The sequence below is a fragment of the Paramormyrops kingsleyae genome, chromosome 23, assembly GCF_048594095.1.
Source record: "Paramormyrops kingsleyae isolate MSU_618 chromosome 23, PKINGS_0.4, whole genome shotgun sequence".
Classification (NCBI taxonomy): Eukaryota; Metazoa; Chordata; class Actinopteri; order Osteoglossiformes; family Mormyridae; genus Paramormyrops; species Paramormyrops kingsleyae.
Genome location: NC_132819.1, coordinates 23,564,310 through 23,576,866, shown reverse-complemented (window position 1 = coordinate 23,576,866; position 12,557 = coordinate 23,564,310).

The following is a 12,557-nucleotide window of genomic DNA, read 5'->3' as shown; positions in this document are numbered from 1 at the left end:
TGTGACCATGGAAACCAAAGAATGTCTGCAATCCCTGCTTTCATTGGCTGTAGTAGAATGCTGTGTTTTCATTTACGCTGAATGTTAGTAAATGTGGAAAGTGTTAAAAACTAAAGGTTTGCTGAAAATGACAAACAGGAACATATGACATGGGGGGTGGAATGGAGGAATCGGGACCCAGTTTTTGGGTGTGGGGGTGACGGGTGTGACGAACGATAGAAAAAGGGAAACACGCGGGAAAAGAAAACAGCTGTCAGTTCAAGAAAGGGGCAGCGGCTGGGTTTGAGGTCACGGGGGGTTTTCTGGGGCTGAGAGAATGAGCAGGACCCAGTTTAAGTGAGTGTTAATAAGGGAAAAGTGGAGTGATGGAATTTCCAGGTCACATGACTTCATGAAGACTTCACATGACCCTGCTCCAATATGTCAGCATCTCCACGTCTTACAGGAGCATTTACGTTAAATACAGTAAAGCACAGTGAGAGGCTCATTATCCAAGACATATCAATGTTTCTTATATCTTGCTTATATTAAATCCATCCATTTTCTATACCCGCTTGTCCTGTGCAGGGTGACAGGGGTCCAGAGCCCAAAAAGGCACAGGCACAAGGCAGGGAACAACTCAGGATGTGCTGCGATCCATCACAGCTTCAGATTTACCATTATTATAATATTGGTTATTATTTGTATTACTGCAGTGATTATAATTAAGCAATCTGCAGACTGATTGGCAATGGGAATGCAAAATATACTGCACTTGGTGTTGGACTCTGATGGACATTTCTGCCTTATTCCAAAGGCATGCGTGAGACTAACGTAGGGATTGTGACCCGCCTGTACAAGTATACTCAAACATACGCTGAAGAGAAGCAAGTGTGGACCTGATGAGTTCTGTCGGGCCGGTGAGAGCGTTCCTCTGATCCCAACGAGCTAGGCGCTGTCCCTGGGGGGGGGGGGGGGGAAAGAGGAGCTACATGTGAGGCATAAATGGGGGCAGGCGGATTTAATGTCACTCCTATGCCAGCACTGGCCAAAACACTGAGAATGAATCAGGGAGAAAATGCATAAGATCTCTCATGTCATGATTATAGCTCTCCTATTCTTTAATGCTTTCCAATCAGGTCCTTGTTGAGCAAAAATGTGGACTGTCTGGCAGGGAGCTCAGAGGGAGCAAAAACATGGAGTGACTGTGGGTCCCTGAGGACTGGATTGGGAAACACTGTTCTCATGCTATGAATAATATGCATGCCACCATCGACTTGCACTAGAAACCTAAGTGGATCAAAAGTAATATACTGTAAATATTTTGAATGGAAAGTCACACAATGAAACCCATCGCTATACTTTACAGAAAAAGGTAAATACGTCTTTGGCATGAAGAGAGGCTCTTTCGACGATGGGAAGAGCAAGACAGAAAGCAGAGAGACAGGGAGCGTCGAGGGAGTGAACGAACGGCCTGGGGGGGGGGGGCGTGTGGGTGTCAAGGTCATTTCCTAGGAATGAAAGTGAGACAGAAGGGGAATCAGCAAAATTAGGATGGGTATAAAGTGCTGGCAGGCCAGGTGTCCCTCCTCCTCCACTGCAAGGAAAAATGCTTCATTGAGAGGGGGGGCCACTCGATCTGTCAGAAAAACCCGCACCATTCGCACGGGTCCGATAACCACTGTCCTCCTCCATGACATCATCACCCGGGTCTCTTTCTGCAGGCGCCGCAGCCAAACACGTACCTGCTGTCTCATTCACGCTCCTTTGGATCCTGTCCACAGCCTCCCGGAACCCAGACGAAAACCATGACATGCTTTAGCTATTTCAACAGAGACAGTCTACGTAGATACACCCTGACTTATGGGATGTGAGGCGTTTTATCATTGGTGTTCATTGACAGGAAGGGTGGCTGCTTTTGGTGTCCATGCTGTGGGTTTATCGCCCGTAATGAACTCATGCTTCTACAGGAAATGAGGTGAGACAGGGGGCTGAGAGATTAAGACCTGCTGTCTTATCTACCTGATCTACCTGGATTCATCCTGCAGTCAGGATCTGAGGATTGCAATCTGCGGGTTAGGACTCTATGCATGTAATCAGAAGTTCACCAATTCCAATCCCAGGGCTAGACGGGTGACATCACCCTTGGGTTACTGACCCTTAACCCACCTGTTCCAGGGATTCTGCATGACCTTGTTCACTGATCCTCACTTGTACGCTACTTTGAGTAAAAGCATCTGCAAAATAAATAAATCTGTCTGGATTGATCATGTGATAAGCCTGGACTGATCATGTGATCAATCTGTACCCCACTTAAAAAGTAACTTTGGGGGCGCCCTCCTCCCTCCCTTGGAAGGCCCTGTAAATGCTTGGTTTGAGTGGAGGTATGCAGTAGTGCTGTCTGTCATCTACCTGTACCGAACCTGTGATCAGCTTGCTCGTGGGAGTTTTACTTATCTAAAAATGTTCTGGGGTCATAACAAAGAATGATTGGTTCACAGAGATAACCAATCAGACTATAGAGGTGGGTCCAAGCCACTAGGAGAGGCAGAACATCTGATTGGTTGGTCCTGCTTCTTCTAGTTGCTTGGACCTACCTCCTCCACAATCTGATTGGTTAACTCCCATGAGCGCTTGATCCTGCGATCTCCCTGTACCAAACCCGTGATTGGCCGCTCTGATCCTGTGACCTACCCATATACTCTGTTGAGCATCCGCAAAAGACTCCGCCCCACACCTGTTAGCAGTCCTGCACCTGTCACACCATGATTTCCTGCCCTTCTGGTGACCGTGCTGTGCCCAACCACCCGTCACGCCGGAGTCCTTCAGGGTAGATGCCAGGGGACATAAAGCATCGTTTGATTGCCGTGGAGCGCATCCTTCCATGACCTTCGCATGAGACAGCCCCGCTGCAGGTGGACCTCTCGGATTTATTGGACAACACCGCGCGGTGCACTGTCAAGAGCCGGCGATGTTATGAGCTATGAAAAAGCCGTCCGCGGGGGGATGCGGCCCTTTGCTGACGTGAATTTATCTCCCTCTCTAAGCGTCAAATTGAATTCGCTGACATCGGCAGACGTCAGCATCTTTAACGCAGAGTGATGACCGCACGCCTGGACGGACCGTGTTCAAAGAGTGCAATAAGAACCAATATAGTCTAGCAATTTAAGTGTGATTTTAAGTGGAAATGTGACAATACTACACTTTTGGTAGATCAATAAAGTGCAGTTCACGTACTTTTCATTATCCATGATTGTTTGTTACAAAGAGCATTACAGCATTCATAATTTCAAAAATTTATATCAAATAAAGACATGTTGCACATCCGGTAAGAATGAGTGTCGATTATAAAATGAGTTTTAGGGTGAAAACATCACCTGCCTGTTAATAATAACAGGCAAGCAGTCGAAACAAAACAAAGACAAGAGGAGCTGAAATGAGGCAATCATCCCGACCAGCTCCGGCTCAAGCAGCAAGCCCACTGAAGCCCGAAGACAGAGGCCAGGAGCAATTTGGCAGCATCGCTTTGAACCAAAACACCATTGATTACCTCCCCAGTTTGTCCAGGCCTATTACCAACCGCCTGCTATGTCACATGACCCACTGCACACAAAGTGAAGAATCTCTCTTTCCAGGTCTCAGCCTGCAATGGAGCGAATCGCGATTGCACACACAGCGGTGCTGTGGGGCTTAAGTTAAAAAAAACTTGAAACAAAGTGCAAAATGGCAACACAGATGCCTGTATGTCCTACTTCAGATATGAGTGACAACTAAACCTTGTCCTACAATAAACTGGTAACCCTCTCAGTGCTCATGCCCTGTGCTTGCATGGGATAGGGTCTAGGTTCACAGTGACCTTGTAGCAGATAAGCAAATTAGATGGATGGATGGATGGTCAACTAGATAAATATGTCAAGATGGCTGAGATATTTTTAAATATGTAATTGAAGTCACTGACAAATTAATGAACACAACTTGGTTCAGCAAGATTCTTATTTTCGTTTTGGAAGAAGAGGCAATCAGTGTCAGATGCTTAATTCTATTTGGGAAATCATTTCTTAATCATAGCATTTGTCCATGTAACAGACCTTAACAATTAATTAGATTGTACTGTGTTTGGCATTTGCAAAAAGATTTAATGACTTCAGTTGGCAGCATGTTTTATGCTACATTACTACACTTTCGCTCTTGAATACTAGTGCACCGTTTTAAAAATCATTATGCATTACATAATTGTATTTCTATTTCAATTCATTAGCACGTAAAAGCATAATTTCTCTTCATCTTCAGCAGTGTAACTATTTTCAAATTTAGCAACGATGCAGATATTTTTCTTATTTTTATTTTCCGAAAATAGTCTCCAGTTTGCAGTTTATGTTTTTTTGGAGTGTAACATAAATGTGGTGCCAAAATTTTCACCAACAGCAAAAGTTATTGCGTGACCTGCTTTTCAAAATGTGAACACTTCTAACTGCGGCTTTCAAAGGAGAATATTTCACATGAAAGTTGCCATTAGCCTACATATGAATCTCAATATACTTCATTTTAATTCAGTTCAGTTCCCACCTTTAAAATAAGTATGAATATCCATTATATTTATGTAAATATTTAAATATAGAGATATTATGCTATCCACCGTTTCGACAAAGGCGAGTGCGACATGCTTCAGTAAATTGTCTACCATTAACCTAGAACCACCGTGACAATCTCTCGAAAAATTTATTGAATACATAATGCGACACTAGTAGCTTTTGCTTTTTATGGATCAGATCTTAATTGAATCGCCATACCGGAGACATGGGATGGATATGTGCGCTTGAACACCGTAAGAATTTAATGTCTGGCTAGAGTGCTTCTCACAGTAATGTATTTGAGACAGTTTGGAAACGCGGATTTTTTTTTGGATGGGGAATTCTTGTCCTCCGACGAGCCCCCACTTCCCGTGTCGCGATAGGATGATCTCCCTTAGATTCTCCTCCTTCAGTTTCCAAAGCAAGGACAGCATATCGTGGGAATGGAAACCCCGCCCATTATTCTCCTCAACTGATGTTTATTCCTGCAGTGTATGAGGCAAACAGAACATCATATTTATTGTCTTTACGTAATGAGTGGGCGCCTGATTTTTACATTGTATTCCATGATTTATCTTCCATTTGTTTATCGACCATTGACCACATTGATATTAGCTCGGAATGAATTGAAAAGTTTTTGCTTGCTAGCCCACACAACAGGTCACATTGATACTAGGACATATATTAAATATATAGGAAATCAATACATATATAATAAATATGCTTGATATATTTCTGCACAATATGAATAACCATCGTTGTTTCAGCAGATTTCAGTGTAAATCTGATCTGGAGTCAAATTTTAATTTCACCAAATTAAGATAGATAGACAAGGAAAGCAGGGGGGAAACACAGGGTGCAGGGTAACCGGAGGGGTAGCACAGGCAGGCAGCGGTATCACACACGTAACAATACAATAACTGGACTGGGGAGCTTAGGAAGAGGAGGCACTATATACACCACAGATAAGGGAGCAGACGAGAGGCACCTGGGGATCATCCACACAAAGGTTGAAATGAGAGGCACCTGGGATCATCCACATGAGGGCTGAAATGAGAGGCACCTGGGGATCATCCACACAAGGGCTGAAATGAGAGGCACCTGGGATCATCCACACAAGGGCTGAAATGAGAGGCACCTGGGATCATCCACACGAGGGCTGAAATGAGAGGCACCTGGGGATCATCCACACGAGGGCTGAAATGAGAGGCACCTGGGGATCATCCACACGAGGGCTGAAATGAGAGGCACCTGGGGATCATCCACACGAGGGCTGAAATGAGAGGCAGGGAACAGGAACAAGTGTGGCTTGTTAGCGCCACACCACAAGGAAAGAGGCATGGAGGGCGTGCCAGATAGATAGATGATAATCAAACAAATAAACACGGGTAATATGATGACGTGCACCATTACGTTCCACGTCATCCAAGGGCTTACATTTCCATGGAAAGATCTCTTGTGCCTCTTTTCCTTGTTGTCTGATTGACTTTCCCTGGCTCCGGTGCAAGGGCTAATTCGTCTTCTCTTTCATTGTATCTCATTGGCGTTCTCTCACTCCGGCACTGGCTCTCCTCCGATTGCCCCCACTGTCACCGACAAGCTATAACGTTTCGCTCATGCGGTCTGGAACGTCTCTCCCTGCTTATTCGCTTCTGGAACCCTGTTGTTTTCCTTGGACAACTGAGTCTCGCAGCTGCACGGCACATAACATTGGGATGTGTAAGCCTGCTAACACAGAGCAGCACCTTCGCCATCTGCGCCTCGTACTCATGTAGTCGCATGTATCCATCCAGGGCTGCATAACTTTAGCATGTTTGTCATTGCAAAAGAAACAAAAGCAAATAAATAAAACATTTATCTGAAATGATGTTTATAATCTACAGATTGGCCTTATTTTCGAGAATTAAGTGCACCAGACCGTGTGGAGAACACAAAAAAAAGTTTGGCCTGTGTTTTTAGTGCCGCTTTTAACAAAATATAAAAGAGTACATTTGCAGATGACGTTGTGGGTTACCCTTTATGTGGGTTTACATAAATGTATATTTAGATCACTGAAGAAGACAACAAAATACTGAAAAATTGTTTGGAATATGTTTTAGATTTAGAACTTGAATGCTATTCTGGGAGTGCAGTGTTTAGTCTGAAATATCAGCTTTCAGAAACAAATCTTATCTAGTAAGTTACTCCCCCCCAACTTTCAGAAGTTAGCAAACACATTCATCTCTCTCAGGGACGGCTTCCAGTCGTGAGTGGGATGCACTCCACTGTAGTGATTTTGTTGGGAATTTTCACAGGTGCTGAGAGGCTTGGAGCCGGTTCCCCTGTGCTTTTAAACACGAGTTGGTTCCCATTTTCCCCTCGTCACACTTGCAATTCCCCAGAGCCAGGACCTTAGCATTAATGAGGCATCCAATCGCAGGAGTCGCTGCCTAAATGGGACTAGTTTTTATGTGCCGGCTTGTTCCCCTGAGGTCTTGGCGAAACCAAGAGTGAAACCTATAGGATCGGAAGATCAGAAAGTCTTTTTTCGGGAAGGGGGTGGATGCAAATTGGAGAATTCAAATTTGCAGTTTAGATGCGAAAGTGCTTTCTGGGAAACGCCAAGGAAATCACTTCATTTACATTGTTTTTTTCAGCTCTAGTTCCAAAAGCCTTTTGCCCTTAAAAGCTTCCAAAGACCTTTGACACCCCGTTTTAGGAATATATTCGCATGGGTCTCAGAGGTGTTTGATGTATGCGGGGGGATGCAAAACTGCAGCTGGGGACTGATTCTTGTCTGTGTCATTTTCCCGTCACCTCTGGCCGACTCCCTGCCCCCCCCAAGGTGCCCACCCCCATCACCACAAGGGGCAGGGACCTAACCGGCCATCCATCTCAGATACCTCCATGTTTTCATTGGCGCAGATGTTCAGCAGATGATCTCCTTGGTTGAGGATGAACATGGATTTTCCAAACTTGTAAAAACAACAAGTATTACAAAATTGATAAATGTAGCAAATATATCCGGTCTAGGGTCCAGGGTGCTCTGCGGGTCAGGAGGAGCTAAGGAGAAAAAAAATTCATTTGTATGTTGTCGAAGAGTGTGAGACAAAAATACATGCCTGTAAAGGGACAGAACAACTCTCTGGGGTGGAGGAATGATGCACTGAGAATCTGGGGATTATATGAAGAAATGAAGGAAAGACTAAACACATAGACTGAGAAGCTGCTTGGTCCCAGTGCACACTATCCATTTCAAGGTTTGGAAAAGGGAAACGTAAGGATTTATCAAGGGAGGAATTAAGACATGGAAAAGGCAGTCTGCCAGGGGATGGATCTCTGTGGAAGGGGAGGGGTGAAACAGGGAATTATGGGTAGGAGATTGTTACGTGCCGTTGTTTTTACCCCGCCTCCACGTGCGAACTCCGCCCACGACTGTGCCCGCTAGACCTGCCCTGGCTCCACCCCCACCTCCGGGCCCCGCCTTCGATTCCTGCTCGACCCCGTCACTTCCGTCCGGAGAGGGATAAGAGCCGGACGGAGAAACACTTCGCTAGCTTAGCTCGTTTCTTGATTATTGTGGTTTGCTTTCTTTGGTTTTGATTACTTGTGTATGACTTTTGATTTCCTTGACTAACGATTCTTTGCCTTACCCCTCTCTGTACTTTCGCCCGGTTTTGCTTGATTTCTGGTTATCGATCTTTTGCTTGCTTTTGGTTTACGTCTTCGCGCGCCCCTCTAACTTTGACGCTTTACTGTGTGTATGTTTTGTATGATTGTTTGGTGCTTAGGGAGTGATTGCCGGTTTTGTTTGGAAGTTTTTGTGACTGTTTTTGGATAGGGAGTTAGGAGTATCACTTGTTGTTTGGTTTTACACTTAGTTAAGCTAGCATTGGGTTGTGTTGGACAAGTGGGTTTTTGTTTCTTATTTTGGCGATAATCACTCCTGAGTCTTTCTGCACTAAACCATTTGTTCTGTGTCTGTCTTGCGTGAATAAAATATAAAAAACTATAAAAATATCCCCTTTGTCCACGTGTGTTCCCTTGTACACCACACCCTGTGTTCCCCTCGTTCCCCTTTCCCCATTCCCTTCCTCTGTTACACCCTAACCCCTAGACAGGGTCGTAACAGAATTGGGGGCTCGTCCGGGATATTCCTGTCTGGGATATCTTCGTTCCTCTGTGTTGTCCTTCTGTGTACTTTCGGATTTGCTTGGCGGATTGATTGTAGTGGGGATAGTTGGTGTACTTGGGATTGCAGTATGGCTACCTTTGACCTGCTCGAGTTTACCCTGAACCCCACGCAGGAACACTTTGAATCTTGCAGGAAAGCTGACCTAGTAGCCATTGCGGGGTTTTTCAACGTTAGGATTCCGATCTGTGCGTCGAAGCAGGAAATTAAGCGGGTCCTGCACGACGAATTAGTCATGCAAGGTATTCTGCCCGAGCCTGGTGATCTTTCGGGTGTTGCACCTTGCCCGCCCCGGTCTCCTGCGTCGGCGGAAGCAGAAGGCCCGGTGCCGAGGTCTCGCATGGATCCCGGAGGTCCCGGCTCCACTAAGGAGGAGATTCTCCTCACAATTCGGCTACGAGAAACCGAATTGGAGATTAAGAAGCAGGATTGCCAAGCCCAGCTCTTACGAATCAGGGCTTTGGAGTTGGAGGCGGAACGGGATGCTAACATGAAAAGGGCGAGGGCAGGTCCAACACCGCCTGTTCCTCACCCTCGTAAGGTGAGCTCGCCTCTTGATGCCGACCGCTCCACTGCTCGTGCCGGTGTAGGCTCACTGGACGAGAGTGTGCGTCCTATTGCTCCATCTCCCCCGGTTTCTACTCGATCTCCTGAAAGGGAACCTATTGGCTTTGATGTAAGCCGTCACATTGGACTTGTGCCCATTTTTAGGGAGAATGAGGTAGACGCTTACTTCCCCATCTTCGAACGCATTGCGACCACCTTGAATTGGCCCCGGCATCTTTGGTCCTTACTGCTGCAGTGCAAGCTTGTGGGGAAGGCTCAAGAGGTCTGTTCAGCCCTTGGTTTAGAGCAAAGTCTCGACTATGACATTGTGAAGGCTACAGTTTTGAGAGCTTACGAACTAGTGCCTGAAGCATATCGGCAGAATTTCAGGAAGCTTTGTAAATCCGCCTCGCAAACCCACGTGGAATTCGCTCGGGAAAAGTCACTCCTCTTTGATAAATGGTGTACCGCTAGTGGTGTGACTAACTTCGATCAGCTCAAGGAACTGCTTTTGTTAGAGGAGTTTAAAAATTGTTTGCCTGATCGTGTGGTTATTTACTTGAATGAACAGAAAGCTATGTCTCTTGCGGAAGCCGCTACCCTCGCCGATGAGTTTGTATTAACCCACAGAACTGTGTTTGTCCCTACTCCTTTGCCTCGTAAGCTCCATCCTAGACCGGTGCCGCCTCCTGCGAAGGTTGCCCCGATGGCCCCACCGGTAGAAACTAGAGAATGTTTTTATTGTCATGAAGCTGGTCACCTCATCTCTGTTTGTCCTGCGTTACGACGCAAGAACGCTCGTTCGAATGTGAAAAAGGTACTTGTTACGGATTGTGTTCCTGTTTCTGATGTTCCGTTGTTACCTAACTCTGTTGAACCCTCCTTCCAGCCTTTTGTATTCCATGGTTTTGTGTCACTTGGAAACTCTGATGTGAAGTGCCCCATCACTATATTGCGGGACACTGGTGCTGCTCAGTCCTTCATTTTGGAATCTGTGTTGCCCTTTGATAACTCGTCTTATGCTGGTTCTGATGTGTTAGTTCAAGGTATTGAACTAGGAACCATGAGAGTGCCTCTCCACCAGGTTTGCTTAGAGACCAATGATTTTTCGGGTGTTGTGAAAGTTGCTGTTCGACCTCGACTTCCTGTTTCGGGTGTATCTTTTATTTTGGGGAATGACATTGCGGGAGGTAAGGTAGTTCCTCTACCTGAGGTAGCGTCAGAACCGGAGAGTGGCTCTGACAATTTAGAATTTGATTTCCCTGGTGCTTTTCCCGCTTGTGTCCTTACTCGTGCTCAAGCTAGACAACTAGCAGACATCGACCTGGCTGATTCCTTCATGGCTGAACGAAAGGTATCTATTCCGTCCCCATGTGCTAGTCCCCTACTTGTGAAAGACCCAGAATTGCCACAAGCTATAGATGATGTGTGTACGCGAAAGGATCTGATCGCAGCTCAAATAGCTGACCCGTCTCTGACGGAGTGTTTTGATTTGGCCGTAGAAAAAGCGACCTTAGCAGACCATTCAGTGGCTTACTTTATTGATCGTGGTCTGTTGATGCGGAAGTGGACGCCCCCTCAGACTCCTTTGGATTGGGCTATACTATTCCAGCTAGTAGTTCCGTGTACCCTTAGAGACCAGGTACTAACTTGGGCTCATGACCACCCGTGTTCTGGACACTTAGGCATTAGAAAGACGCTCGCTCGTGTACTAAAGTACTTCTATTGGCCCGGTATAAATTCGGATGTAAAGAGATACTGTCGTTCGTGTCACATTTGTCAGCTGGTAGGGAAACTATATCAAGTGATTCCCCCTGCGCCCTTGCGTCCTGCCCCAGCTATCGAGGAGCCAGTAACCTTGTGGCAGATGCCCTCTCACGTTCCTGATGGATTTGTAATTTGGTTGTGTAATTGTATATTGTGGATTTTAGTGATTGTGAAATGTGTTGTTGTATACGATGTTAAATGGGTTAGAAATTGTGAACCCTACGAGGTTCACACTTATGGGGGGGGGTGTTACGTGCCGTTGTTTTTACCCCGCCTCCACGTGCGAACTCCGCCCACGACTGTGCCCGCTAGACCTGCCCTGGCTCCACCCCCACCTCCGGGCCCCGCCTTCGATTCCTGCTCGACCCCGTCACTTCCGTCCGGAGAGGGATAAGAGCCGGACGGAGAAACACTTCGCTAGCTTAGCTCGTTTCTTGATTATTGTGGTTTGCTTTCTTTGGTTTTGATTACTTGTGTATGACTTTTGATTTCCTTGACTAACGATTCTTTGCCTTACCCCTCTCTGTACTTTCGCCCGGTTTTGCTTGATTTCTGGTTATCGATCTTTTGCTTGCTTTTGGTTTACGTCTTCGCGCGCCCCTCTAACTTTGACGCTTTACTGTGTGTATGTTTTGTATGATTGTTTGGTGCTTAGGGAGTGATTGCCGGTTTTGTTTGGAAGTTTTTGTGACTGTTTTTGGATAGGGAGTTAGGAGTATCACTTGTTGTTTGGTTTTACACTTAGTTAAGCTAGCATTGGGTTGTGTTGGACAAGTGGGTTTTTGTTTCTTATTTTGGCGATAATCACTCCTGAGTCTTTCTGCACTAAACCATTTGTTCTGTGTCTGTCTTGCGTGAATAAAATATAAAAAACTATAAAAATATCCCCTTTGTCCACGTGTGTTCCCTTGTACACCACACCCTGTGTTCCCCTCGTTCCCCTTTCCCCATTCCCTTCCTCTGTTACACCCTAACCCCTAGACAGGGTCGTAACAGAGATAAGGGGGGAGGAGGCAACATCTGGAACGCCTGAAGGAAAAGTCTGGCAAAATATGGATTCTTTACCCATTATCACTCCCGAGTTTGTGATCTCACCTTCGCTCACAGATCACAGAGCACGACCGAGAATATCGAGCGCCTGACTTTCATGTTGATGACTTAATTCACGTTTCCACTTCGTATGCCATTTTTTTTTAACAGATCGTCTCCGGCCTGGAATGGCGAAGCTGCAATCGGGGTCTGTCGGGCACCACGGCGCCGTACAGCAAGCTACACAGTCCATCGGGGTCTGTCGGGCACCACGGCGCCGTACAGCAAGCTACACAGTCCATCGGGGTCTGTCGGGCACCACGGCGCCGTACAGCAAGGTGCACAGTCCATCGGGGTCTGTCGGGCACCACGGCGCCGTACAGCAAGGTGCACAGTCCATCGGGGTCTGTCGGGCACCACGGTGCCGTACAGCAAGGTACACAGTCCATCGGGGTCACAGTCCACAGTGTGCATCTGTGCACCAACATGCAGGC